The 26,573-nt window shown below is 40.3% G+C and overlaps 1 long non-coding RNA gene across 2 annotated transcripts; it reads left to right on the top strand.

The window, feature by feature from the left end:
- The first annotated feature begins 857 nt into the window (after window positions 1–857).
- LOC110741729 lies at window positions 858–26,573 on the top strand. 2 transcript variants are annotated; one of them, XR_002518488.2, is made up of 3 exons: window positions 858–953; window positions 14,873–15,049; window positions 26,493–26,573. It is a non-coding gene; the product is annotated as an uncharacterized LOC110741729 (long non-coding RNA). The 2 variants fall into 2 exon arrangements; XR_002518489.2 differs by lacking the exon at window positions 26,493–26,573 and adding an exon at window positions 15,178–15,315.

Genomic DNA, 26,573 nt, shown 5'->3' with positions numbered 1-26,573 from the left:
AACGCTTCGTTTGCAAGTTTTCTTAGTACTTATTGTTGTATGAGTAAAATGTAGAAATCTATAAACCCATGTAGTTCAGGTGTCTCAGCCCAGCTGACTTGGATCCCTGCTCAGTTTAAGAAGTATGCCTCATGTATGGTGAACATTAAATCGATGCTGGCTTCTTGTTATCTGTACACATTACTATCCAGATTGTGTATTTTAAAATATACAGTAGTACCTCAAATATTTAATTTTAAGGAAACAAATCTACTTATGACAATGCTAAATGGAAATCCATGTGATATGGTTTAGATCCGTGTCCCCACCCAAATCTCATGTTGAACTGTAATCTCCAATGTCAGAGGTGGGGCCTGTTGGGAGGTGATTGGATCATCAGGGTGATTTCTCATTACTTAACACATTCTGTTGGTGCTGTCATCACAATAGTAAGTTGTCATGAGATCTGGTGTGCAGCACCTCCTCCTTCTCTTTCTTCCTCCTGCTCCAGTCATGTGAAGTGCCACTCTCCCTTTGCCTTCTGCCACTATTGTAAGGTTCCTGAGGCCTCCCCAGAAGTCAAGCTGATGCTACCATGCTTCCTGTACAACCTGTGAAACTGTGAGCCAATGAAACCTTTTCTCGTTATAAATTACCCTGTCTTAGGTATTTCTTTATAGCAATAAGAGAACTTACTAATACATCATGTTAAAAGGGAATCCTCCACAATTTTGCAGATTCTCGTCACCTGGAAGGAGTTGTTTGGAGTAATGTAAAGAAGGCAAGTTCAACCACTGTGTCACCTACTCAACACCTCATCTCCTCCTTTATTATCTCCCTCTCATTCGCACTTTTTCCTCTTCCTTTTGTAGACCTTTCCTAATACTGAAGGACTGTATAAAATTTACGTTCACCAAGAAGCTCAGAAACTTTAACAGGGCTGATGTGACAAAGTGTTGGGTCTTTCTCTGAAAGTAAGTTTTCTTCCCATTGATCATTTTAAAATAGAACATATGCTGGGCATGGTGGCTCACGCCTGCAATCCCAGCACCTTGGGAGGCTGAGGTGGGAGGATCAATTGAGGTCAGGAGTTTGAGACCAGCCTGGCCAACACGGTGAAACCCTCTCTCTACTAATAAAATTTAAAAATTAGCCTGGCATGATGGCACATACCTGTAGTCTCAGTTACTTGGGAGGCTGAGGCATGAGAATCACTTCAACCTGGGAGGTGGAGGTTGCAGTGAGTTGAGATCTTGCCACTGCACTCTAGCTTGGGAGACAGAGCAAGACTGCAACTCAAATAATAATAATAATAATTTAAAGTTCCATGACTTTGATCCAACCTAAAGAAGCTCCTAAACCAAAAAAAGGTTGAGGGAGGATCTATGTGTCTCTGTGTGCATTGACATAATTTGCCTACTCTTGTACTCTCTGCAAACGTTAAATGCTGTAAGACATAGGTTTTCTATTTAATTAAATCATACACATTTAGGCTTTTGCTTAGCAAATTTATCTGAGCATCAGTTTGACATTTTTAAATTATGTAATCATTAAGATAATCCTTTAGACCCTGGCTTTCGAAGTGTGATCTGCATATCTCTGGAGGTCCTCTGGATTCTTTTGAGGGTTCCAAGATGTCAAAGCTATTTTTGTAATACTATTAAAAATGTGTTTTGTTCTTCTCACTGTTTATCACTGACCCTGCTGATGCAAATGTAATGGTGGGTCTAACTGCTGGTCCCATAGCACAAACCAAGGCAGTGGTATCAAGCTGTGCTAATAGTCATCACTTTCTTCACCTCCACATACTTACAGCAAAAAAGGAATATTTCAGTCTCACTCAAAATGTTCCTAATGAAGCAGTAAAATGTATTATTAATTTTAAAAACATCTAGATTCTGAAATGAACATGCTTTTAAGGTTGTGTGTGACAAAATGGGGAGTATATGTAAAGCATTTCTGTATTCTTCAATCCATAGCTGTCTTGTGCAAATGCACTTCTGCAATTATTTGAGTTGCAAGCCGAACTAGCTGCTTTTTTTCGTGGAACATTATTTTCTTTTGAAAGAGTGACTAATAGACAAACTGTGATTTTCAGACTTCTGCATTTGGCCAAGAGTTTTGGAAAATCAACGAAATGCACCTGTCCTTTCAGGGAACACAACTGACAACATTTGTTTCCAGTAATAGAGTTCAAGCTTTCATGTGAAAATTAGAATTATGGAAAATTTATATCTGTCTCATGAGTTTGACAGCTTCCAAACTTTTAAAGGCTTTTTTGATGAGATTTGGGGTAACATTAGCAAATGTTATTTTTTTTGCATTGAATAATGAAGTATGTCAATATTAGGAAACTGTTTAACTTAATAAACCAAGAGGTTCCAAATGAATATTGCATAAGAATAAAATATCAAACAGGAATAAAGGTCTATTCCAAGTGAACATAGGCAAAAATTTTGACTTAAAGACATGAAACGTTTCAGATATTCCACACTGCAACTAATCTTTAAGAAATTACCATGTGTTGAGTTTTGGTGTTGTATCAAAGAAGAATGTCCAAAATTATCTGAAATGACTCCTAAATATACTCCTTTTTCCCCCATGTATTTCAACCAAAACAACATATCCAAATTACTGAATTAGAGCCCAACTATCCTCTAGTAAGACAAACATTAAGGAGGTTTGCAAAAACCGTAAAACAATGCCACTCTTCTAACTAGTATTTATTGCTTTGGTAAGTCTTATTTTTTATAAATATATATTATTTGTGCCACCGCATAATGGGTTTATAATTCTCATTTTAAAATAATAATTTGAATTTTTTTCCATTTTAATTTCTAAAATGCTAGGCAGTGATAATATTAGTCACATTAAACAAAGCTCTTTTAAGTCCTCAATACTTTTTTTATGAATGTAAAATAGTCCTGAGACCCAAAAGTTTAAGAAATGCTGCTTCAGATATCTAGTCTTAGTGACTACAAGCTCCATGCCTACTCATGACAGAAGTGCCATGCAGCAGTGCAAAGGCCATAAGTTTGTTGTCTACAGGCTTGAGCCTGATCATGACTTACCCACTTCCCAGCTCTGTGATCTTAGCTAATTAACTTGGCATCCCTGAGCCCTCAATCCCTTTACTTGTAAGATGGATATAATAATAACTACTTAGCATGTTAGACAGTTTCTATGAGTTGCCACAGGTAATGGGCCTATTCCAATGTCTGGAATATAGTAGGCAATAAATACATAGCAGGTCCTTTCTGTTTCCCAGGGTGCCTATACCCATTCTACAATTACGTTGTATTGTCTCTAAATCCTTTAATTTTCCTCCCAATATTACAACAAAGAACACTTACTTATTTCTTACATAATTAATACCTTCTCTAATTCCCTACTTTTGACAAAATTTTCTAACCAAAGTAATACACACATATGTGTGTGTGCTAAGTAACTAAGATCATACAAACAATAAGCATTGGAGCCAGAACTTTGCACAGTATGCCACTGGTTCTGTATGCATCCAGTTAATAAATGACTAACGGAAAATTGACTTAGTCACATCAATATCTGCTCATTTTAGAAATTTCAACAGTTTCCCCTGCCTCCTTCTGTTAGTCTCTTCATTGCAAAACAGACAGACCTTCCATCATTTATATGGGTAGACCTAACCAACACATTTACTCCTCTTCTTCCAAATAGTAGCTTTTTGTAACTGGAGTTACTTAAACACAATCAGATAATTGCTTCTGGTGGATAAATAGAAATAATTTAATATTTTCCTTCCACATAATTGCATTTTAATCAATCGATTGAATCAATCCTTTATTATTAATTGTTACCTGATAGCCTATGTTAACTATCTTTAAATTGCCAGGTTTGGAGAGAATGGGGAATTGATTTTCGCTTATATCAGCATGTTTGTATCCAACAGATACTGGAACTATTTTTTTTAAAGAACATAATTACATAAATGTCTGACACACATTGTATATACACTCAGGTAGTAATTTCAAAACACATCATAATTTTTAGAACAGATGCTACAAAGCTGCCAGAAGAATCTAAACAAGCCATTTTTGGGTGCCATGAGAATACTTCTCTTAATTTTTTTCTTTTTCTTACTTAGGTGTTAAATGACTGTCATTATTTATATCATCTCCTGTGCCTAATCAAGTTAATTCATATCACCAAACATTTTTCTACAATAGGACACAACTTTTATCATTTTCCCCTAGTTCAGTGCAAAGCTTTATAGATTCATAGAATATTAAAGCATAAGGGGCCCTGAGGGACCATCTAGTTTATCTCTCTAAATTTACAGGTGGGGATATTACCGGCACTGTACGTGGTTCACAGTGCGGAGTAGAGGCAGGGATCTGGAATGAAGGAAGGATTTCTTTTTCTAAATTTCCTTGTCGACATGGTGACCCTCTGTCTTCAGAATTCTTTTTCTCTACTATGTGTTTTATTTCATCCCTGTCCCTTTTTCTCCGTCTTGATGGCAACTGAAACAGAGGCTACAGATCTTTCTCCTTTACACCCCAAAATTCCACTCTCTTGATGCCACCATGGGAAGTGGACTTTCACTGGGGATAAGTTGGAGTAATGGCATGAGAGGATTTTGTCTCATCACGATATGGGAGAAGACATTAAGCTGAATATTAGATTTCTCTCTTCTTAAGTCTCTCAATGATTCCGGCAATTTCTACCTTCTGGTAATTTCTGCCATGTTCTTTATATAGCTTCAGCTTGTTACCAACTTCTCTCTCTTCTGTCTTCTCCCAGCTCCATACTGCCTTTCTGGGGACACAGTTCTTTAATCTAACTCTGTGTTCCTGCTAACTCATCCCCCTGAGGCCTTACCTTTTGTTAACTTCAGTTTTTCAGCGTATTTTCTTAAATAAAAACAGTGATTTCCCTAACAGTAACTCTCATGACAACAACAAAATTATATATATGTTATGTTTTATACATATTATATCTTAGCAGAAGTATACTTAAGGGGCTTTTTGAACAACTGGTAAAAGTGCTTAATTCTACCAAGGGAGGTCAGTGTCTTAGTCAATTTGGGCTGCTATAATGAAAGAAAAACAAAAAAAATAGACTGTGTTAAACAACAAATTTTATTTTTCACAGTTTTGGAGGCCAGGATTTCCAAGACCAGGGTGCCAGCAGAGCCTGTGTCCTAGTTTGTAGATGGCTGCTTCTTGCTGTATCCTCACATAGTCAAGAGGGAGATCATCTCTCTTGTGTCTTATATAAGGACACTAATCCCATTCATGAGGGCTCCATTCTCATGACACAATTACCTTCCAAAAGTTCCACCCTCAAATACTACCACACTGAGCATTAGTCTTTAACATATGAATTTGGAGGGGTGGGACACAAATACTCAGTCCACCAGAGTCAGATAAAGCAACAAGTTTTCTCTGGGAACTAAAGGAGGCAAAATTGGGAAGAAAATTGTATCAGGCTAATAGACCAGGTAAAGGTGAATATAGAACAAATGGCAGATTACAGGGGGTGGAGGGTGCCTAAAGTTCATGGTTCCTATGGCTGGTGGGAGAAAATGATAGGCAGTTGCATACAGGGGCAGATATCAATAGGTCTTCTTATGTTGGTAAGGAATTTACATGGGGATCCAGGGCACTTGGATCTGGTTAATTAACTTCTTTCCCAATCAGACCTGTTCTTCATCCACTCTGGCACTACCTGAGTTGGGTCCATCACATCTCTTTCTTGTACTATTACATTATTTTAAGGTACAGAGATGAGGAAAAACATGAGCTTCAGGAAAATAGACCCCTAACTCAGGGTGTTTAGAGGAAAATGTGTGGAGAAGTAGTAAGATTCAAGCTGGAGAGACAAGCAGAAGCCAAGACTCTTTCCAAGGATAACTCTGGCATCCCTCAACTGTCTTTCAGATCCCAGCTAACAAACCACCAACCCAAATAGATTTATGCAGACTCCAGGCAGGAGCATGCTCAATGTAAAAAAAAAAAAAAAAAAAAAAAACCCTTCTTCTGACTCTCCTACAAAAGAAACATAACCAATTTACATTTCTAGCAAATTTCCAGCATAGTATAAAAGTTTATTACAAAAATGAATATCAAAATAACAATATTTTATTGATAGAGATCAAAGAAACTAGTAGAGAAGCTCCATATTTGTGAGAACTACTTGTAATAACATTTAGTTATTTGAGACCATCTGTGCGAACATGGAAATAGCCTCATTATATGTAAACACATAATAGTAGTTATTAAAATTTGATTCTCTTTGTACTGTACTCAAACAAAAAGAGAAACAGAGAAGCTAAGGTAGGTTTTCTATGAATGTGGAATCAGAGAAACAAGTATATGTGAAAAGAAACCGCAGAGTTTGCAAATCTTTTCTGGAATATCTAAAATTTTTATTAGAAAATCCAAGATGCCACATAGCTAGCCCCAGCTATTGGCCTGACCTTAACCATGCAGACCTGGCCATGCCCTCCATGGGGATGTCCACAGTCATCCAAAACAGCAGGCTGCCCTTTGAAGTGATCTCTGCCACATCACATGTATACACACGCCTGCGTATTTTTTCTCATACACCGAACTATCCTGCAAAAACTGTGTTACTTTAAATTTTACAGATGAGACTAAAGTCTCAGCTACTGAATGAGTGCTCAAGACTATAGAATTGATAAGCCAATATATAATTCAGATTCTGGCTTCTCAAAAGCCAGCCCTTTTCTCCTTACACCTTCCTGTTCTCATGGAATCAGCTTTTCCCATGGGACTTGTAAGCTAGGTAGAGTCTTAAAGCCTTTCCCTTGACACATATTGCAAGAAGATAGCAATACTTTGAACCATCTAAACTTGTGGTTCATAGTTCAAAGACATTTACTATGTACTCGTGAAGTTCTTTTGAATACTAGTTGTCTCTACTTTGCAGATGTAAGCTGAAACCATGCAGAATGGTTTTAATAGTCAACGTGAAAATTCTTTCTGTAACCTTTAAAAATTTTTTGTGAAAACATTACTCTTGTCAAGTTTGTAAATGTACTAAAAATGATGCAAATAGTAAAATTAATATTTAGTGTACTAGAAAACAAACACTGAGGATGAAAGTATTTCATTATTTGTAAAAAATTTATTAAGAGTGCTTTAGGATATGAGAGCGATCTGGCTGAGACGTCTGTTACCCTATTGATTGCCAGGGTTGATTCAGCGACCTGGCTAGCTAGGTGTGTGTGCTCTTCTTCCCTCACCGCTTTATGTACGTCCCTCAATAAGTGCGCACTCCGTGGAAGAGGACGTCCATCCCCCAGAGAAGAGGAACAGTCTTCGATCAAAGGTATAGGAGTAGTTGCGCTCCTCTGCTAGACTCTCCAAACATGCTTTTTTTTCTTCTTCTTCTTCTTCTTCTTTTTGAGATGGAGTCTCATTCTGTTGCTAGGCTGGAGTGCAATGGCATGATCTCAACTCACTGCAACCTCTGCCTCCCGGGTTCAAACGATTCTCCTGCCTCAGTCTCCTGAGTAGCTGTGACTACAGGCGCACACCACCATGTCCAGTTAATTTTTGTATCTTTAGTAGAGACGGGGTTTCACGATGTTGGCCAGGATGATCTCGATCTCTTGACCTCCTGATCCGCCTGCCTCGGCCTCCCTAAGTGATGGGATTACAGGCGTGAGCTACCATGCCCGGCCAACAAGCTCTTAAGAGTAGTTTAGAGCCACGGGCGGCTAGGAGTGGGGACATGGTTGCCACTTAAACGGCGGCGGGCATGGACGCCTGGCGCTGCCGGCTTGGTTCCAGTGGGGACAGGGTCTTTCATGATGAGATGATGAAGCTTTAACAGCTGGTGCTGGATAATCAGAAAGCACTGCTCAAGAAGAAGCAGAGAAATAAGCTCCTTCAGCCATTCATGGTGCAGCCAAATCCAGAAGGCAGGCTAAGTTGGGTGAAGCCAAAGGCCAATGAGGAGCGCACTCCTTTGGTGGATTCTCTTATGCCCCACAGCAATGTCGTCTTCATGGCATTGATGGTCCGGCTGCTGTCCTGAAGCCAGATGCTCAAGATTTAGAAACCTAATTTCATGTTCTTCGGGTCAGCTCCCCTGTTCTGGGAGAAGATACCGAAGAGAGTGTTGATGGGGAAAACACGTCGGATACTGCTTCCAAGCCAGATCTTCAGAAGATTTTCCAAAAACAATAGTATCTCAGATAGTCTGAACTTTGATGAGGAGAGTGATGGTGAGGAAGAAGAAGGAAAGAAAATAAGATCCCAGGCTACATATTCAGAAACAGGAAGACCCAATTCCGTATCCAGCCTGCACTCAACCACAGATGCAGCTGCTTCCGGTTCCGGTGCTGCTGCCCAACCGGCCAATAACGAGCTGGGAGAAGTGGAGGCCCTGGAGGACTTTGCTTCCGTTTTCGATTTTGCAGCCCAACCGCCGCATAACCGGCTGGGAGAAGTGGAGGGCCTGGAGGACTTTTAAGTATAGTTCTCCCCTTAAAGTATCACAGTAAGATGTCATATAATCAGGAATTTAAAAAAGGAATGGATTGGGGCCCCTGCTCCACTTACTGTATATACTTGGGAAAAGAAGAAAATCAGAAGACATTTCTTCTTACAGCTAGAAAGCGGAAAAAGAGCAAATGATCCAACTGTCTTATCTTCACTGATCCAACCGATTTATCTCATGAAGGAGAAAGTTATACTGACAAACTTAGATCCAACCTCAGGGGAACCAAGTTTACAGTTTACGACCACGGCGTCTGCCCCATGATGGCCGGGGTCTGGTAGGGAAGGCGCTCACACGGCAGGAGCTGGCTGTCGTCTCCTGTGAAACAGATGAAGTGGGATCCGAAGGTCCTAGGGAAATGTTTGTGATCGTTCCCGGAATGACGGTGAATCATGAGCGGATCCCATTTCAGCCACGAAATAACTACGACAGCTTGTTCTCAAGATGGCAGAACAAAACTATGGCCCGGGTGCGGTGGCCCACACCTGTAATCCCAGCATTTTGGGAGGCAGAGGCGGGCGGATGGCTTGAGGCCAGGAGGTCGAGTCCAGCCTGGCCAATGTGGCGAAGTCCCAGCTCTACAATACGAAAATTTACCGGTTCAGTAGCGCGCGCCTGTAATCCCAGCTGCTCACGGGGTTGAGGCGTGAGAATCGCTGGAACCCGGGTTGCAGAGGTTGTAGTGAGGCGAGATAGCGCCACTGCACTCCAACCTGGCCAGAGCCAGACTTTGTCTCAAAAAAACACAAAAACAAAAAAACAAACAAACAAACAAAAAACACAAGTGTCAGGAGAGGCTTTGGGGAGGATTTCCAGTGGACGTGAGCCCTGCAGGCCTAGGCAGGGCTTTGGGCTTTCTTCTTGGCTCCTTGAAGCCCGGATCATGGGCACGAAAGGTGTTTTGCTAAGTTTTTTGGATTATCAGCACCCCTCTGTGTATTATGTGACTCATAGACCAGTTCGCCCTTCCCAGAATGTATCTGAAACTTGAAATGCAGGAGTTCTGTGAGCTCTGCTGTCAGCACCCTTCAGCCACAGCCCTTGTGCACTTAAGTGCCAGCACTGGGCAAGGCACCTGTGGCAGCTGCTCCCTTCGATTTCCCTTCTGTGGACTGACCTCTCATCCCTGCCTATTCCTGCACCGCATTAGATAAGCATGTTAAGGAGAGCCAACTAGGAGCTGCAAAGACCCTTGGCTCATCCCCCACTGACAAGTCCCACCTACTGGGTGTGGACAAGACTGTTTCTATCTCAGGCATGCTTCCCCTCAAGTGCCTCCCACACAGCTGTGCCCAGAAGCCTCACAACTCCTCACCATCACTCCTCGAGGCCCCACTCTCCACTCCCCTTCCCCACACTGTCATCCTGAGGCACTGCCTGGCAAGCTACTTTCACTGAACACAGAAGCTAAGGAGAACTTAACGGTGGGCCTACTGGACCTCATCCTGTTCTTCCTCCTCCCTCTGGTTTAAACAGATATATAAATAACCTAATTTCACATAATTCTTGTTTATGTGTGCAGATTATTGGTTTTATCTAAGTCCTAATTACACCTTTTATATGTTATAGAAATAAAAGTAAATTTCCATAGAAAAAGAGAGAATAGGCAGTGTTTAGCTTATTCTCATCAAAAAACTTACAACATGGAGCTAGCATCTCTTCAATGCTTTATCCAGTTGTCATACTCCTTTCTAAATTTGGATCAGCTTGCAGCATTGTATTCTTTGTGTCTTCAATGTCTTGAAGTGTCTCTGAGAATTCCTTTAATGTGAAGTTCTTCTTACCAGCTTCACTTCCTCTACAACATCTTCATTTTTTTCTTCACAACCATTTCCCTCATTTAGGTTGATAAGCTCACCTTCACTAAGCTCCTCTGGCTGCATACTGAGTCTCTCAATGGCAGTAGCATCAACATTCCTATGGCCGGCTATTGCTTCTATGAGTCCATTTATGTGTGATTTGAATTTCACATCCAATGCTATCAATTTTCATTTTTTGTTGGACAGCTTTGTTGGCCAATTCCCTCTCTTGATTGCCTATTTTAATAAAATGTCACATGGGTCTATCGCTGGGAGACAAAGAGGCAACACAACTACATGCTTTGTTGTCTGCGTGGAAACTGAACAAATAACAAATGCAACAGCAACCGATCACCAGTACAGTATGAAAGAAGTGGTTAGGTTGGTTACTGATCACGATGTACATCTGTTATTTACAAAGTGATTTAAGGAGTGAAGAGTTTGCAGCAAAATGTGTACTTCATGTCATTACTCACAATCTACCATGGGAACTAAAATTTAAACGAAGATGTTGGGTGGGTGCAGTGGCTCACACCTATAATCCCAGCACTTTGGGAGGCCAAGGCGGGTGGATCACTTAAGGTCAAGAATTCAAGGCCAGCCTGGCCAACATGGTGGAACTACGTCTCTACCAAAAATCCAAAAATTAGCCAGGCATGGTGGTGCATGCCTGTACTCCCAGTTACTCAGGAGGTTGAGGCAGGACAATCACTGGAACCCAAGAGGCAGAGGTTGTAGTGAGCTGAGATCATGCCACTGCACTCCAGGGGGACAGAGTGAGACTGTCTCAAACAACAACAACAAAAAACCTAAGTTGTTGGGGCACTGACATTATTCAACTAAACCATGATGACTGAAATTCACGCAAAGCGGAATCATATACAGTGAGGGCTACTTACATAAACATAATCAAACCCTGGAGTATTCTGGGATGGACTCCACTTTTTTTTTTGTCACATTGATTACTTTCCTTCCTTGTGTCTCCGACCTCAAAGGCAGTAGGGGGTGATGGTTTAACTGATCCTGGAGTTAAATTGCCTTTGGTTGCAGACTAGTCTGCCGGTTCCTGTCTGTAACTTGTCTCATACCTGTTTTTCTCTGGTCCTCTATTTTCTCATCTGGTAAAACTATAATAATAACCATCCCTATCTTGTAGAGTTTTGTGAGCATTGCATAAAAGAATCCATGTAAAATCCTCAGAATGTATCAATCATAGAGTAAGAATCCAGTGAACACTTTTATTTTAATAACATTATTACTCACAGTAGGTGGTTCTGAAAAGTTATTTATTTAACAAGTATTTATTGATGTTCTGCTATGTATTTGTTGCTGAGAATATAGTGGAGAAAGGTTTTTCCCCATAGAGTTTACACTCTAGTGAGGCAAACATCATTTGTTCATTCAAAATTAACACTCATTTAAAAAGATAAAAAATAAGCCTATGAAAAGATAGAAACATATAAAACTAATAGAAAAATAATTTCAGATAAATCATGTTAAATGCTTTTTTTAAAGTGAGGTTGTAAAACTGTTAAATGCAGAAGAAAAAAAATAAGTGAATTTTTTGGACAGCCTAGGAGCTCTGCCCCTGCTTTAGGTACTTGAGAAAGGGTCACCTTTAGTCTTTCCCAACACAAATCTTTAAATCTGCTCTTCAGAGAATTATTTCCATGACAATGTATTTGCCCAGTTCTTGCAGTGAAAGAAAAAAACCGATTTCACCAATATTTACTTATTGCTGTTAACAGATCTAAATGTTGAACAGCAGTTGGCCACCTCAGTATCCATTGCGAGTTTTATCTTCTTTTATGGATGAGTGTATTTGACTATGTCATCCCAGACTTTCCTTATGATAAATTAGGTATTTGCTCATATAAATATTTCAGGAAGCAAAACAAGGACACTTGGAAAAAATGCTTGAAGAGGAGATAGATCTATGTCCCGATCCTCCTGCTATACCACTTACGTGTGTTCTCCCTGTTGTTTAAGCAGAAAAACACAAAGCACAGTTCTAAAAATACTTTATCAGTGCAATATTTCCAGTTTTGAAGACTTTTAGAGAAGGACTAAAAAGGTCCCAACCAGGGGCTGACAAAGTAGCTGCCCTGTCTTTAGAATGCAGGTTGTAAAGGGGGCATCAGGCTCTCATTGTAGCACACAGCTCTGTTGTCATGGAACGTGGGAGGAAGCATTCTCCATGAATATCTTCATATTTTGAAGAACCTTAATTACAACAAAAGTGGTATTTTGACAATTCTGTTAACAATGTGGAGGAAAGGAGGCTTGGTGCTCAAATAATGTATTTCCTTGATTATTCTGAAGCTTCTCTTCATGTGGAGAGGGTCTTCTTGCAGTGTGAGGCAGACCGCTTGGGCATTCAAGGAGAAGGGGTGGGTCCTGTTCCACAAGGCAGATTAGCTGCAACCATATGTGTGTACAAAAGGAATAATGAGGGTAAAACCACAAAGTAGCGATTGTGAACTTTCTGCTTCCAAATTCTCCCAAGCTTTGAAACAGGCGAAGTACAGGGCCTGCTGTCTCTGCAGAACCAACAGTAATGGTTCCAGCTGCATCCTCTCCTATACCACCTACTATTCCTTCAAAGAACTGAAAATAGAAGAAGCCAGCTTTCAAATAAAAAGTGCATATCTCAGCACTTTGGGATGCCGAGGAGGGCGGATCACAAGGTCCAGAGATCAAGACCATCCTGGCTAGCACAGTGAATCCCTGTCTCTACTAAAAATACAAAAAATTAGCCAGGTGTGGTGGCGGGTGCCTGTCGTCCCAGATGCTCTGGAGGCTGAGGCAGGAGAACGGTGTTAACCTGGGAGGTGGAGCTTGCAGTGAGCTGAGATCGCACCATTGCACTCCAGCCTGGGCAACAGAGAGAGACTCCATCTCAAAAAAAAAAAAAAAAAGGCATGTCATTGTTGGTGGATCAGGTGGGCATCTTGGTGCAGAGGGTGGGGTGTGTGGCTTGTGGAATGAAGTCACACTGCAAGCCTCAATGTCTTTGTTTTGAAAAATGGTAGTGCAATCTTCTTCAGAGAAATTCTTGTTTAAAGAATGCTCAAAACGCCGAAAATAAAATTTAAAAAGAAAAAGAGGATCAGCAATAAAGCCATTAGGAAGTACGGGTCAAAGTCAAGGATTAATTACTTCGATAGATATTTCATGAGAAAGTACTTTATGCCAGGCAGGGCTGCTGTGTGTGACTGTGCAGTGTGTAGACTGCAGAAGAGCACTCGGCTGCTCACCCTATGCAGGGTGGTGGAGGCCCTAGAGTCAGACAAGTTTTTCTCTCTGAGGATAAAATGGTGAATCAAATAGACAAAGTCTCTCTCCTCGCAAAGTATACATTTCAGTGCAGGATGCAGACACATTAGCAGGCATGTATATGACAGTGTGTTGAATGTCATGTACATGGAGTGTCATGGGTACGTGGAAGAGGACCTTGATCCACAGAGAATCCTTCTGGAGCGGCTACAGCTGGCACCATGGAGTACAGGCTGACACCTGTACATTTGTTGCTCAAATGACATATTTCCTTGATTATTATAAAGGTTCTCTGCATGTACACAGGATCTTCTCCTAGTATGAGGCAGAGAGTTTGGGCCTTCAAGAAGGGGCGGTTCCTGTTCCCTAAGGCAGATTAGCCACAACCGTATGCCTGAACAAAAGGAACAAAGTGGGTGAAACCACACAGTATGTGAGCAATGGGAGTGCTTCAGACAAAGGGAGTGAAATGGGCAAAAGCTCAAGCAAAAGAAAGGCCTGATACTTTCAAGCCTCTGACTGAATTCAGTTTTAATTGGAGCATCAAGAGTAAGAATGCAGAAGGAGCTGGAGAGGGAGGTAAGGGCCCTTACGCACAGCCCAGTCGACCATGCTAAAGTGTGTGGAGCAGCGAGTGAATGTTGGCAAGCAGGAAGGGGGAAGGGTCCCAGGATCTGCATTTTGCAAAGACCATTATGAATGCCAGGTCCAGATTGATTTGAGAGGAACAAGAGGTGAAAAAGGATGCATACCACACATTGCAGATTTTACTTTGGAAACTTGTAAATCGTCTATTAAAAATTTTAAATAAATTAAAAAGGAATTAGTTAGAATTGAAAGTAAAATTCTATAAATGACCTTACCCATTTATCCATTTGGTGACAAAACCACACAGAGAAAAGTTGTTCTGAGTGATTTTAAAAAACATAAATGACTGTGTAACCCCAGTGGGATATACCCCAGGGAAAAAAATTCCCTGCAAAAAATCACTTAAACTGTTTTCAGTAATTGTTGGAGGAAATGTTAATATAATTATTCTGAGATTTCTAATCTAATACATGTAAAGTCATAAAAACACTGTAATTTTAAAGGAATTTAAAATTTGTGATGCAAGAACAAGAAGGAATTGTTTTAGTATTACAAATTGTAGAGACTTTAATTTTTTTTTTTTTTTAACGGAAAACATGTGAATGACATTTTTGGTGATAACAGGTGGGGCCTAAGGGTAGTCTAAAGTGGGAAGATAGAGACAAGAAAGCAAAATTATTGTACAAATTAAATAATAAGAAATTTCTGTTTTCTCTTAGCAGCTCAAGAAGGAGAATTTGAGGAAGGCTGAACTCAGAGAAGAGAGGTGGTAAAATAGAGAGAAAGGTCTCTGGAGAGATCAGCTACATGGTAGCCAGCTGGGACCCATGGAGGACAAAGATCATTATGATATTCCCTGCAGCAAGAAGCAGCAAATGAACTGTCAGGCCAGTGAGGTCCGACACCCAATTATAAGTTGTCAAACACAAACACAGTGTCTTTCCATCAAACCTACATTTGTTAACATTATTTTAATTTACCTTCTGTTTTTTGTCAAGCACTGATATTGTGTTAAATCCTTCAGACAAAGTTTGGTGCTTTCATGACCTGACTATGTGTTTGCAGTCAGTGTTTGGAGAAATGAGGGAGATGAGGAAGAAGAAGGGCTGTGTGTGTTCACATTTTGGAGCACAGCAGTCCCCAGACCAGCTTGGGAAGCAAGGTGAGCTAGTGACAAGGTGGCCGGAAAGTATAGATAAGCAGCTAGAAACAGGAGTGGAGAGAGATAGGGTGAACTGGGGGGTGTGAGAGAGAGCTGGAAGTCTTAAGATTAAGCCAAGAAGTGTGGTAATAAGATGCTGTCACTCTGAGATGGGAGGGAGAGTTAGTCTTCATATTATGCCATATTAGATACTTAAAATTGCTTGAGAGTCATACCTATGGATGTAATCTCTGCTATGCCCCAACTAGCCATGAGATTTATGGGCAAGCTATTTCATGTCCCAGAGCCTCTTCAATTTCTTACTCTGTAAGTTTCTCCTTTGTTCTTGTTTGCTTCATGGCACTGGTTGACCCCATCTGCTCCTGCTCACACACAGCCAATGGATCCACAACACACAACTGCATGGGCCCAGAGGTGGTGGGCTTCACTCTCAATCACTAATTTCCAAACAGAGCTGGGAAAAGAAGTTGATGAAGGGAGCTAGGTGAACTCATGGTCATTCCTAAGAATCCCCTTTCCTTGAATGCTCAGACAGATCCTGGTTTTTGTTTATTTGATTGATTGATTTTTTTTATTATGTTTTAAGTTCTAGGATACATGTGCACAACATGCAGGTTTGTTACATATGTATACATGTGCCATGTTGGTGTGCTGCACCCATTAACTCGTCATTTACATTAGGTATATCTCCTAATGCTATTCCAATTAATAGAAAAAGAGGGAATCCTCCCTAACTCATTTTATGAGGCCAACATCATCCTGATACTAAAGCCTGGCAGAGACACAACAAAAAAAGAGAATTTTAGACCAATATCCCTGATGAACATCGATGCAAAAATCCTCAATAAAATACTGGCAAACCGAATCCAGCAGCACATCAAAAAGCTTATCCACCATGATCAAGTGGGTTTCAACCCTGGGATGCAAGGCTGGTTCAACATATGACAGATCCTGTTTTACAGACCTTCTGTGGCCCCAGTATCTTGGCACTGTTTGGTATGCAAAAGTTTATCTTGGGCAGATGGGATTTCTCCAAATCTTCCATTTGCCTGGCCAGTCTAAGATAGTGTCCTTGACGTGCTGTTGCTGCCTGCCCTGCTCAGTTTGGCGTTGCCTGGTGGTGGTCACTGTGCCTGTGCAATTCCTCCATTTCCTAATGTCAGGCTCAATGCAGGGATGTGGGCTGAATCGTAACTGACAGGCACACCGAGAGCTGGGGGAGCACAGAAAGGTTGAGAATCACTGAGCAAATGACCGAATCCTTGAGGAGTTTAAGTATATCTGAAATCTTAGAGCAATACAGCCAGTCCCTGGAAATAGGGTTAAACTTCAAACTTAAGCATTATAACACATGTCTATGAAGTTTCTGTTTTGTAATGCTTAAAATTGCCGTTGACACTATGGGGCTGAGAAAAGGCCCATTTTTACCTAAAGCAGTAAGTGTCTCATTCACCAAGGCAACGCTACCTTTCCCATGATAAATGGAACTGAAGCTCTTTTTGGGCTGTTACCAAAAATATGCTGAGGAACATCTACCACATAAATGAGATTCCTTAATTGTTTAGCATAAAGATTTCTCAGCATTCTGAAGAAATTGATTCCTCCTAGTTTAAATAAGAAAATGTGTCTTTCTTTTAAGATATAAATAGTGACACCTATAGAAGGATCAAATGCAAAAAGAAATTTCTTCCATTAAGTAATTTCCAGAGATTGTCATTTTCTTAAAGACCACGTACACGCTTACTCACACCCACACACACCCAGGACTAACACAAATTACAGCTGATTGGGAAAATCTCAACTTTTTTTGCTAATTTATTTTGTTGGTTTTTCACCCCTAAAATGTCAACAAAAGTGAATAAAATTGTGAAGCTCTGCACGGTAATACAATGTTACCATGGAGAAACATGTAGAGTTGCTCATCCCATGCATTTCGTTGTTTAATTGATTGTTTTTATATTTTTTAATGCAAGAAGAGTGACATCAACTTGAAGACCCCATAAGATATTCACTTCATACAGGAACATTTTTTGCTTCTTTGATTTTTAGGGTTGACCTTACTTTTTGAGAGCCATGCATTTAATAATAATGCATTGATAGTAATGCATTTAACAGTAATGAACACAAATGTTAAGTGTATGGTTGCAGTGATAAACCTAAGATGTGACCCAGTTTGTATCTGGACATCTTCCATTAGCCTTTGCTCTGTCTGGTTTAAAAGAGATCCTACTTGCAACTTAAACAGAAAAAGGACATCAACTTGCATTCCCTGTGCTCTTAATTAGTGTTTCCTACAAAACAACAAGGGAAAGCAAATAAACAGAAAAAACGCACAAGGGGTGTGAAATTCAATTCCTGGAAGAGGAAGGTTGATGGTCAATAAGCGCGTGAGGGCATGTTCAACCTCCCTTATAAAAGAGAGAAAGGAAGATTAAAGCAGCAATATGATGCCATTTCTTACCTGCTCAGCAGATCAGCCAAAAATTTGAAGTCTGACCACCTGAGACTGGGTAAGGACTCACTGCTTCTGAGGTCACACATCTATATGTGTATTTTGAAGGAAAATTTGGCATCATCTAGAAAAGCTGTACTTTTTTAAATTGTGAAATATTTTTAGTATATAAAAAAGGTAGAGAAAATATAATAAACCTCTATGTATCTTCCATCTAGCATGAAAAATATACACTGGAAATCCTCTGTTTATCTTTCCTCATTCCCCTTTTCCTCATCTCAAGTGAAACCTCTGTCTTGAACTTGGCATTTGTCATTTTTCGTGCTTATTTCACTACTTATGTATGCCTCCATACACCACATCTTTGGCCTTTACATAAATGGTATTGTATTGTATATTCCTCTTGCAACTTGGGTTTTTGTTTATTCCTTTTTCTTGAGCTAAATATTATCTTTATGAAATTTAGCCACATGTTAATTTATCTATATATCCATGATATATGTAGCTGTAGCTTGTTAATTTTAACTTCTTATAGTGTTCCTTTGGTAAATACACTGTAGTTTATTTTTTAGTCCCCTACAGATGATCAATTAGTTTTATTTTTCCAGGATTTTTTTTTTTTTTTTGGCTCTTATAAACAATACTGCAATAAGCATTCTTGTGTGGATATTTACTTTGAAAACATGGGTGAGTTTTTCTGGGTCTGTCTTGTACTCTACAGAGTAGTATGGGGTCATTTAGAAGAAAACTTCTCAACCTTTAACGTGCATTTGAACTTTCTAAAAATGCAAATACTGATTCAGTAAATCTAGCGTGCGAATAGAAATTCTGCCTCTCTAACAAGCTCCAAGGTGATGGCAATGTTGCTGGTCCATGGACCGTGCTGGGGGTTTATGAGATCTCAGAGCTGTTTGCTTCCCAGGCAGCTTCTTAGTACATCCCTGTGAGCAAACATCAGCATGCTTGTAGTCTCCTCATCTATACCATCAATGGCATTATTCTGGTTTACTCTTTAATACTGAATGGACCACTTTACACAGTGTAACCTTTCCAAAAAACTGAAAACGCCATAACGAAGTCTTTAAGAGATATAATACCATTTTTTTTTTTTTTGAAACTGAGTCTCGCTCTGTTGCCCAGGCTGGAGTGTAGTGGTACGATCTCAGCTCACTGCAACCCCTGCCTCCAGGGTTCAAGTGATTCTCCTGCCTTAGCCTCCAGAGTAGCTGGGATTACAGGTGCAGGCCACCATGCTCAGCTAATTTTTTTGTATTTTGTAAAGACAGGGTTTCACCATGTTGGCCAGGCTGGTCTTGAACTCCTGACCTCAAATGATCCACCTGCCTTGGCCTCCCAAAGTGCTGGGATTACAGGCCTGAGCCACTGTGCCTGGCTAAGATACAATACCATTTCTTTACAAAGTCTTAAACTTGTCATAAAACATTCCTTTAATTTGATATATAGGTGAAGTTATATGTCAGCGTTGGCCAGATGCTGGTGCTAAGCACATATAGTGCTGGAGTTAAAGGGTTACGATGGCATTTACCCAGGGGAAAAAGGCTGTGTCCCTTGTCTTTTATTTTCTTAACTAATTGGTGAAATGTGTTTGTCTGGAGGTTTTTTGTTTTGTTGTTTTGTTTTTTGGTGTGTGTTTTGTTTTAATAAAAAATGTAACGAATGCACTTGGCAAAGAAAACCAAAATTAATGTGTGAAAAATAATGAAAGTAAGTCTCTGCCCACTCTGTGCTCTGGGCCCTCTCTTTAGAGGCAGGTGCTGCTGCCAGTTTCTTAAACACTGTAGCAGACAGGCCTTTACGGTGGCCCAATGACCCCCAACTTCTAGTTTCCCACCCTTGAGCTCTCCCATCCCTTGAAGAGCACAGGACCTACGACTTGCTTCTGACCAAGAGAACACAGGAAAGGCGGCGGGCTATATGTGATGACGATTATGTGATGATGTGACTATGTTATGAAGACTGTAGTGCTATCTTGCTTGAGCTTCTTGCTTGCTTGCTGACTTTGAGGAAGCAAATGGCATGCTGGAAACTTCATGTGACAAGAAACTGTGGGCAGCTGGTAGAAGGCAAGAGTGGCCTCCCACAGACAGACATTGCTGATAGAGGAAATCACTCAGTCCTACAACCACAAGTATTGGATTCTGCCAGCAACCACATGGGTTTGAAAAAGTAGCTCCTTCTCCAGTCAAAACTCCAAATGAGAACACAGCCCCAGCCACCAACTTGATGGTAGCCTTGCAGAGAATCCGACTAAGCCATGCCCAGACCCCTGACCCAAAGAAACTGGGAGATAAGTATGCATTGTTATAAGCACTAAGTTTGAGGTGACATTGTTATACAGCAATAGAAAATTGATATAGTACCTTTCCATAAATTACATGTGCAAAATATTTATACATGATTATTTTTGTTCCAATCTTGGAAATTATTCAGTATGGTCATGTATACATCCACCCTCTTAAATTTTAAGGCAGCATAATATTCCAGTGATTGAGCATGCAAATTTTACTTAGCCAGTCCCCAGTTATGGATTTTTAGGTCGTTTTCCTAAAAGACCCCACTCCGTCACCAGAAAAACATGAAAGTGGCTGCAATGCCTCGAGACAGTAAATTATTTTTTAACAAACTTCTGTTTTAGTTCCCACTCAACTGTCCACTTTGTCTTTTTATCATTTCTTCCAGCTGAGGTTTGAAGCAGGGTTGCTAATCATCCTGGTTTGCCCAGAACTGAAGTTTTCTGGGACGCAGGACTTTCAGTGTTAATACCAGGACAGTCCCGGGGAAAAATGGGACAGTTGCTCACCCTATAACCCCTTTAAAAGTGCAAATAAAAGGAATAAGGTGAAAATCCCTAAAATTGCAGGTGACTTCCTCAAATCTCAGCCAACAGAGAAGGAAGTGCATTTCTGATACCTGGCTTCTGCTGGCAGAGGGTCTGCTCATCTCAGCTTTGAGGCCTCTGCTAAAAGTAAATATGTAAGTTTCTTTATCTAATGAAAGAATAAGAGGAAGACTTTGGGTTTTCAGAACAATAATCTACCTCTTTTTATCAAGGGGATAAACCACTCAACCTAAAATAATAGTTATCCACATACGACTTGGATTATCACCTCATAAAGCAGCAGGATTCTTCTATTATCACCTAAATAAAGCTGCCAGGAAGCTGGAACAAATAGGCCAGGCAGAGAGAGTCTCTGCAAAACGAGAGGCTGTGAATTATAAAGGCTTTAGAAATGTGCAGCTGCAGATTGGATGATGCTTGCATTTGAGTCAGGCTGGCTAGAGGCCATGAGCGGATGACTTCATGTCTCTGAATCTCAGTTTTCTCATCTGTAGGTCATGGTGCATGGCAGGTGTTTAATAAATACAGGTTCCACCTCTCTTCCTCTCCTAAGAGATGGAAAGTAGGTCATACTAGATGGGCAGAGGTGGACATGTATTCCAAGAGGAGCAGACATGCAAATTCTAGCTTCATGTTGCCCAAAATATTAAGTGCACTTGGAAGGGGGCACTGAGAAAAACATTAACAGAGTACTCAGAAAGGGGAAAAACTACGTTTATTAAGCACACTTTTACTATATCCAAGAGCGACACCAGCAAATCTGCTCCATAGCACATTTGAGTGTTTCCACAGGCATGGTGGTTAGAAGCTGCTTTCTCACACCAATGGAAAGGTTGTCTGCTTTACGTTTATTACTTCATATTTCATTGTAGGCATTAAAAGTTTTCTTTCTCCCTAGGAGGAAAAATACCCCATCCTGTCATATACTTGAAAATAATAAATTAAAGCACCTTTTAGCCTTCTCTTTCCAACACTCAAAAAACCCAATTCATATACTATTTCCTCAGAAACCGCAAATGTATTTGTGCAGCAGCTTTGGGCCCTCCAACCACAGCTGTCATTACACAGTCACGGTGCTCAGAGACTCTGTGAGAAAGCTGTTACCTGCACTTGCCAGTTCAATAGTCAGGCTAAGTGGAATAAAAAGGGCCCCAGGCAATGGGCATCCTCCTTTCACTTGTGATACTTCTGAAAAGAGACACAGATGCCTGTGTGCTTGCTGTGTTCATTTGCGAATGTCCTGTCTGCAGAAGAGCAGTTAGAAAATATCTAATGGGGAAAGGAAACAAAACAATCAAATGAGAGTAATAAGATGTAATGATTACAGAAGGCCATTCGAGATTTTTAGAATAAACAGGAATCTGGAGTCTTTACCTGTCTCACACCAAAGAGTGTTATCAGAAAGAGAGAGCTGTGGTTCAGCCACTATCTGTGGGTCATGGGGACAAGGAAGGGAGCGGCTGAGGGGCTTCCTTGGGGGCACATACAGTGGGAAAACAAAAGAAGGTGATAACCCATTCTGATTCCTTCTCTACATTTTGTCTTCTTACCGCTCTCATTGCCTACTCCCACACACCACTCTACCTCCGAGATGTTTCCATAATCAGACTTCTGACCCTCCAACCTATAATGTACATAGCCATCTTAAGAAGAAGCAGGGATTCCATCTCTGAAAATGTCACTCAAGCTTTCTGCAGGAATCATTTATTTCGGTCTCCTTGGTTACTTCAACTCAGATGAGGTCTGCATCTTTCACAAGTACATACTGAGAGGGGGCAGATGAGAACTTCAAGCTTCAGGCAACAGGATGTAGATTACCCACATTCAATAGCAACCACAGCAGAAAAGAAAAATATATTTAGAGGATAAGTAACTCCATAATGACATTTGGTTTCACTTTGAATTTTTCACGGTCCTACATCATCCATCCATTTATCAGACATTGATTCAGCCCTACTATTACCCCGCCCATGTTCTCCTTTTCTTTGTAAACACCTTTAATTCTCTTGCCCCTCTGAACCAGCCTGGGCAAGACGAACACTGGACAAATGAAATACTCACTTATTCCATTCCTGTAGCTGAGCAGCCACACATTCATTTAGCAAAGCACCCAGTTTTATGTTTGTCTCACTTTAATACAGGTTCAGATATTTCAATACTTCTTGCTAATCATATTATAGATCTCTGGTAGAGTCTGTTTCTCATTCTCTAAAATGACCTTTTGACACATTGCTCTCTTGACTCAAATTTCTTGTTTCCCCTTTACCCTCTCACTGTCAACAGAAAACCTTGGCTTAAAGTTCTGAGAGGAACTAGAAGCTATCAAATGAGAAGTCCTTCTCCTTGCCTCCACTACATTAACCAACACACAAAACGTGAACCTAATCTTTTTGCTTTCCCTCCATCTGCAGTGAATAAACTCTCTCTGCTTCTATCAACCACATATTCACCATCCTCTCCCTCCTTCCCGAGAACTCCACTCATGTAAGTGCCCCTTCTCTCCCCTGCATCACCAGCTCCCTCTTTGTTCCAACTCAGTCCAATGCAAAACAAAAGTGCCCTCAATCTTTAATACAATACAAAACAGAACTTCAAAAAACTCTCTTGATACGTTTCCCCATAGCTACAAATCCACTACCCTGCTTTACCCTCTTCAAGCAAACATCATGGAAAGTTTACTAGAGTTTCCGTCTTCACTACACACTAGTGTTCCACTAAAACTGCTCACTGAAGTTCCCAATGACCGTCACCTTGCAAAATAAGGCAAAATATTTTGTATTACCTGATTTCTCAGCAGCATTTGATGCAGGTGGACATTCATTCCCTCTTGAAACCTTCTTTCTCATTGGCTTCTGCGATAGCACCCTCTCCTGATTTTTCTATCACTTGCTGTGGCCATGCCTTCATAGTTACTCTTTCTCAGTTTCTTTTTTTTGACTCTTGCTGTGTCTTGCTTCTTCATGACACTGAAATGTTGGAATGTCCACAGGGACATGACCTGGTGCCCCTTCTCTTCCCAATCTCTACTCTTCCTAGGTAGTTCCACAAGTCTCATTTAAATGTCATTTAGACGGAAATAAGTCTCACAGTTGCAAATATCCAGCTCTTTTAAATGCCAGACTCTTACACACAACTGATTACCTAAGACCTTTACTCAGCAACATATGTCCCTGTCTTTCTCATATCAGTAAGTGATTCTTGGAACTAAGGCTTAAGAACAAGACCAAGTTCTTCCCATTTTCTTCATTTTCTTCCTCACATCTAATTCATTGGAAGGTTCTGAAAGCACTTCTTCTGGAAAACACCCTGAATCAATCTGCTTCTCTCCATTTCTAATGCCCCCACCTGAATCCAAGCCACCACAAACAAATTAAAACCCCTCTTCAACTGGAGACAGTATCTGGCATAATTTAGAGGATAATTTTTGCCTCACCTGATCACCAGTAGCCCTGTTAGACATGGGTGATAGGGCCCTACATTTTACATAACATGATAAAAGTTAATTGAAATATATGGTTCCAGCTATCACTCAGGATCCAGTGCTCAGGGTGGGCACAGTGACCTAACGGTAAACACCTGTTTTGGAGACTGCAACTGTGCAGGCCCCGGGGAAAATGCTTCTCCATGTTTTGCCCTATGGGTCCTCTGGAAGCCTTGTGGGTTGTTCTGCTGCCAAGTCAGAGAGAATGAACATGCTAATCTTTCCTTTCAAAGAGCATGAGTACAATATTCTTGAATAACAAAGTGGGTTTTTTTCTCTGACTAGTGCCAAGTGTTCATCTTCTTGTGTCTCTAGGTGTTCCAATTTGTGTTTCCGCAGATACTCAAGAATTCATGAGATATTTCAGCAGTTGCACATGAGTGGCTGAGGGACATTTTGAAGCACTAACAATTCATATTACTGTTAAATTTGTATAAATTATGCCTAGATGTAATATGCATGAGGGGCAATGCTTATTCTTCATATGGACAACTAGGAAAACTTTTGATACTAGTTTAAATAGGATCTTAAATTTTATCTTAAAAATATGTTCATAATTATGTCATTGATTTTTAAAGTATTGTAAGATTTTAGCTTTATTTAAAGATATTTGGTATATATTAATTATAATTCTATTTTTATCTTTTAGTTTTAATAGTCATTCTGAGTATTTCAAAGGAAAAATAACTGAAAAGATACAAAAATGTTTTTAATTTTTATGTCTATTTAAATTGCATTTCAATAAAATATATTCAAACTTTAAAGACTTTACTGCAATTAATTTAATTTTTAATTACTTAGAAAATTACTTGCAAACTATAATGCTCATTATGTGAAAATATTAATTAAAACTGCACAATTAACAAATTTTGCTGAAACACAAACAAGAAAAATAGATTTCATGAAAAAATAAATTATGAGTTCTTTATTGTCTCTAGTTTATTACTAATCTAAATATTGCTGGTTCATTCACAGAATGTACAGGCTTGCACAATAATAAAATTCAGTTTCTTTGGTATTTTGCTGATTTTCAGTCGTATATCTACTATAGCTATGTATCTATATTTGTTTATTTGTTTATAGAAAGAAATACATACATTCAGATGGGGTGACAAAACATGTTCTATGTAATGGATTTTTATCATAATTTATGACTTCTAATATTAAAAGTTTTAAGTGGAATGGAGGCCTGTTTGGACTCTTGCCTTGGTTTCCATGAGTTTTTGGTGTGGACCAGCTGATGGTCGTTACCTGAACCAAGTAGCAGTACCAGTAAGAAGAAGGTTCTCTTCAGAGAGAGGCACAGCTGGGGACAGTTTAAATGGCAGCAACCACATGTACATTGGTGTGATGGTTAATACTGAGTGTCAACTTGATTGGGTTGAAGGATACAAAGTGTTAATCCTGGGTGTGTCTGTGAGGGTGTTGGCTAAAGAGATTAACATTTGAGTCAGTGGGCTGGGAAAGGCAGACCCACTCTTAAGTTGTGTGGGCACCATCTAAATGTGAAGAGGTTAGACGGGCCTAGCCACCCAGCCTCCATCTTTCTCCCATGCTGGATGCTTCCTGCCCTCAAACATCAGGCTCCTAGTTCTTCAGTTTTGGGACTTGGACTGGCTTTCCTCGCTCCTCAGCTTGCAGACGGCTTATTGTGGGACCTTGTGATAGTGGGAGTTAATACTTAATAAACTGCCTAATGCTAGTTAATACTTAATAAACGAATGAACCATATTAGTTCTGTCCCTCTAAAGAACCCTGATGAATACAATTGGCAAGCAGCATTTTTTCAAAAAGGACTATTTGAAGACTTGAATTGTGCTAGGATAAATCTGAGAGGTACACCTGGAAAGGTGATTGGGTTGCAGCCTGGGAAGCACTTCTGATTCTGCTTTTGGGGTTTTGCCTGAAGGCAGAAAGGACAGTCACCCATGAAAGGCTTTAGTCAATAGAGCAACATGGGCAACCTAACTGCTTCAGAAAAATCTCTTGGACCAAATCAGTGAGCTTACTTGGAGGGTACTATGGCTGGATAGGTGGAGAGTAGGTAGGAAATTATTATAATAATTTAGGGGAGAGGGGACGAGTTTCCCAACTAAAGGAAGCAACTAAACAGCGGCAATGGAACAGAGGGGGACTCTGGATTTAAGCAGTATTTCTATGCAGCTTAGATATATGTGAATGAGCAGTTCAGACCTCAGTGCTTCCAGACTGCAACAGCAGGGACGTTAATATTCCACTTACTTTTGAAAATTTAACTTGGTTTTGGGCTTCTTCATACTGCATAGAATTCAAGTATCTCATTGTAGTGGATGGTGGATGGGTGATTGGGGTGACCGTCTCTAGGGCAAAACATAAATCGGAGACAACTTTTCTCTCCCCTCCAGGAAGGGGAGCCCCTGCAACCGTGTTTCTGCAGACTGACCATCCCAGCCCTCAGAGAAGTGGGAACTGGGTATGTTGTTTTC

The sequence above is a fragment of the Papio anubis genome, chromosome 15, assembly GCF_008728515.1.
Source record: "Papio anubis isolate 15944 chromosome 15, Panubis1.0, whole genome shotgun sequence".
In the NCBI taxonomy this organism is placed as follows: domain Eukaryota; kingdom Metazoa; phylum Chordata; class Mammalia; order Primates; family Cercopithecidae; genus Papio; species Papio anubis.
The sequence above is the reverse complement of the archived record's forward strand: the minus strand, read 5'-3'. Positions and strand labels throughout refer to the sequence as shown.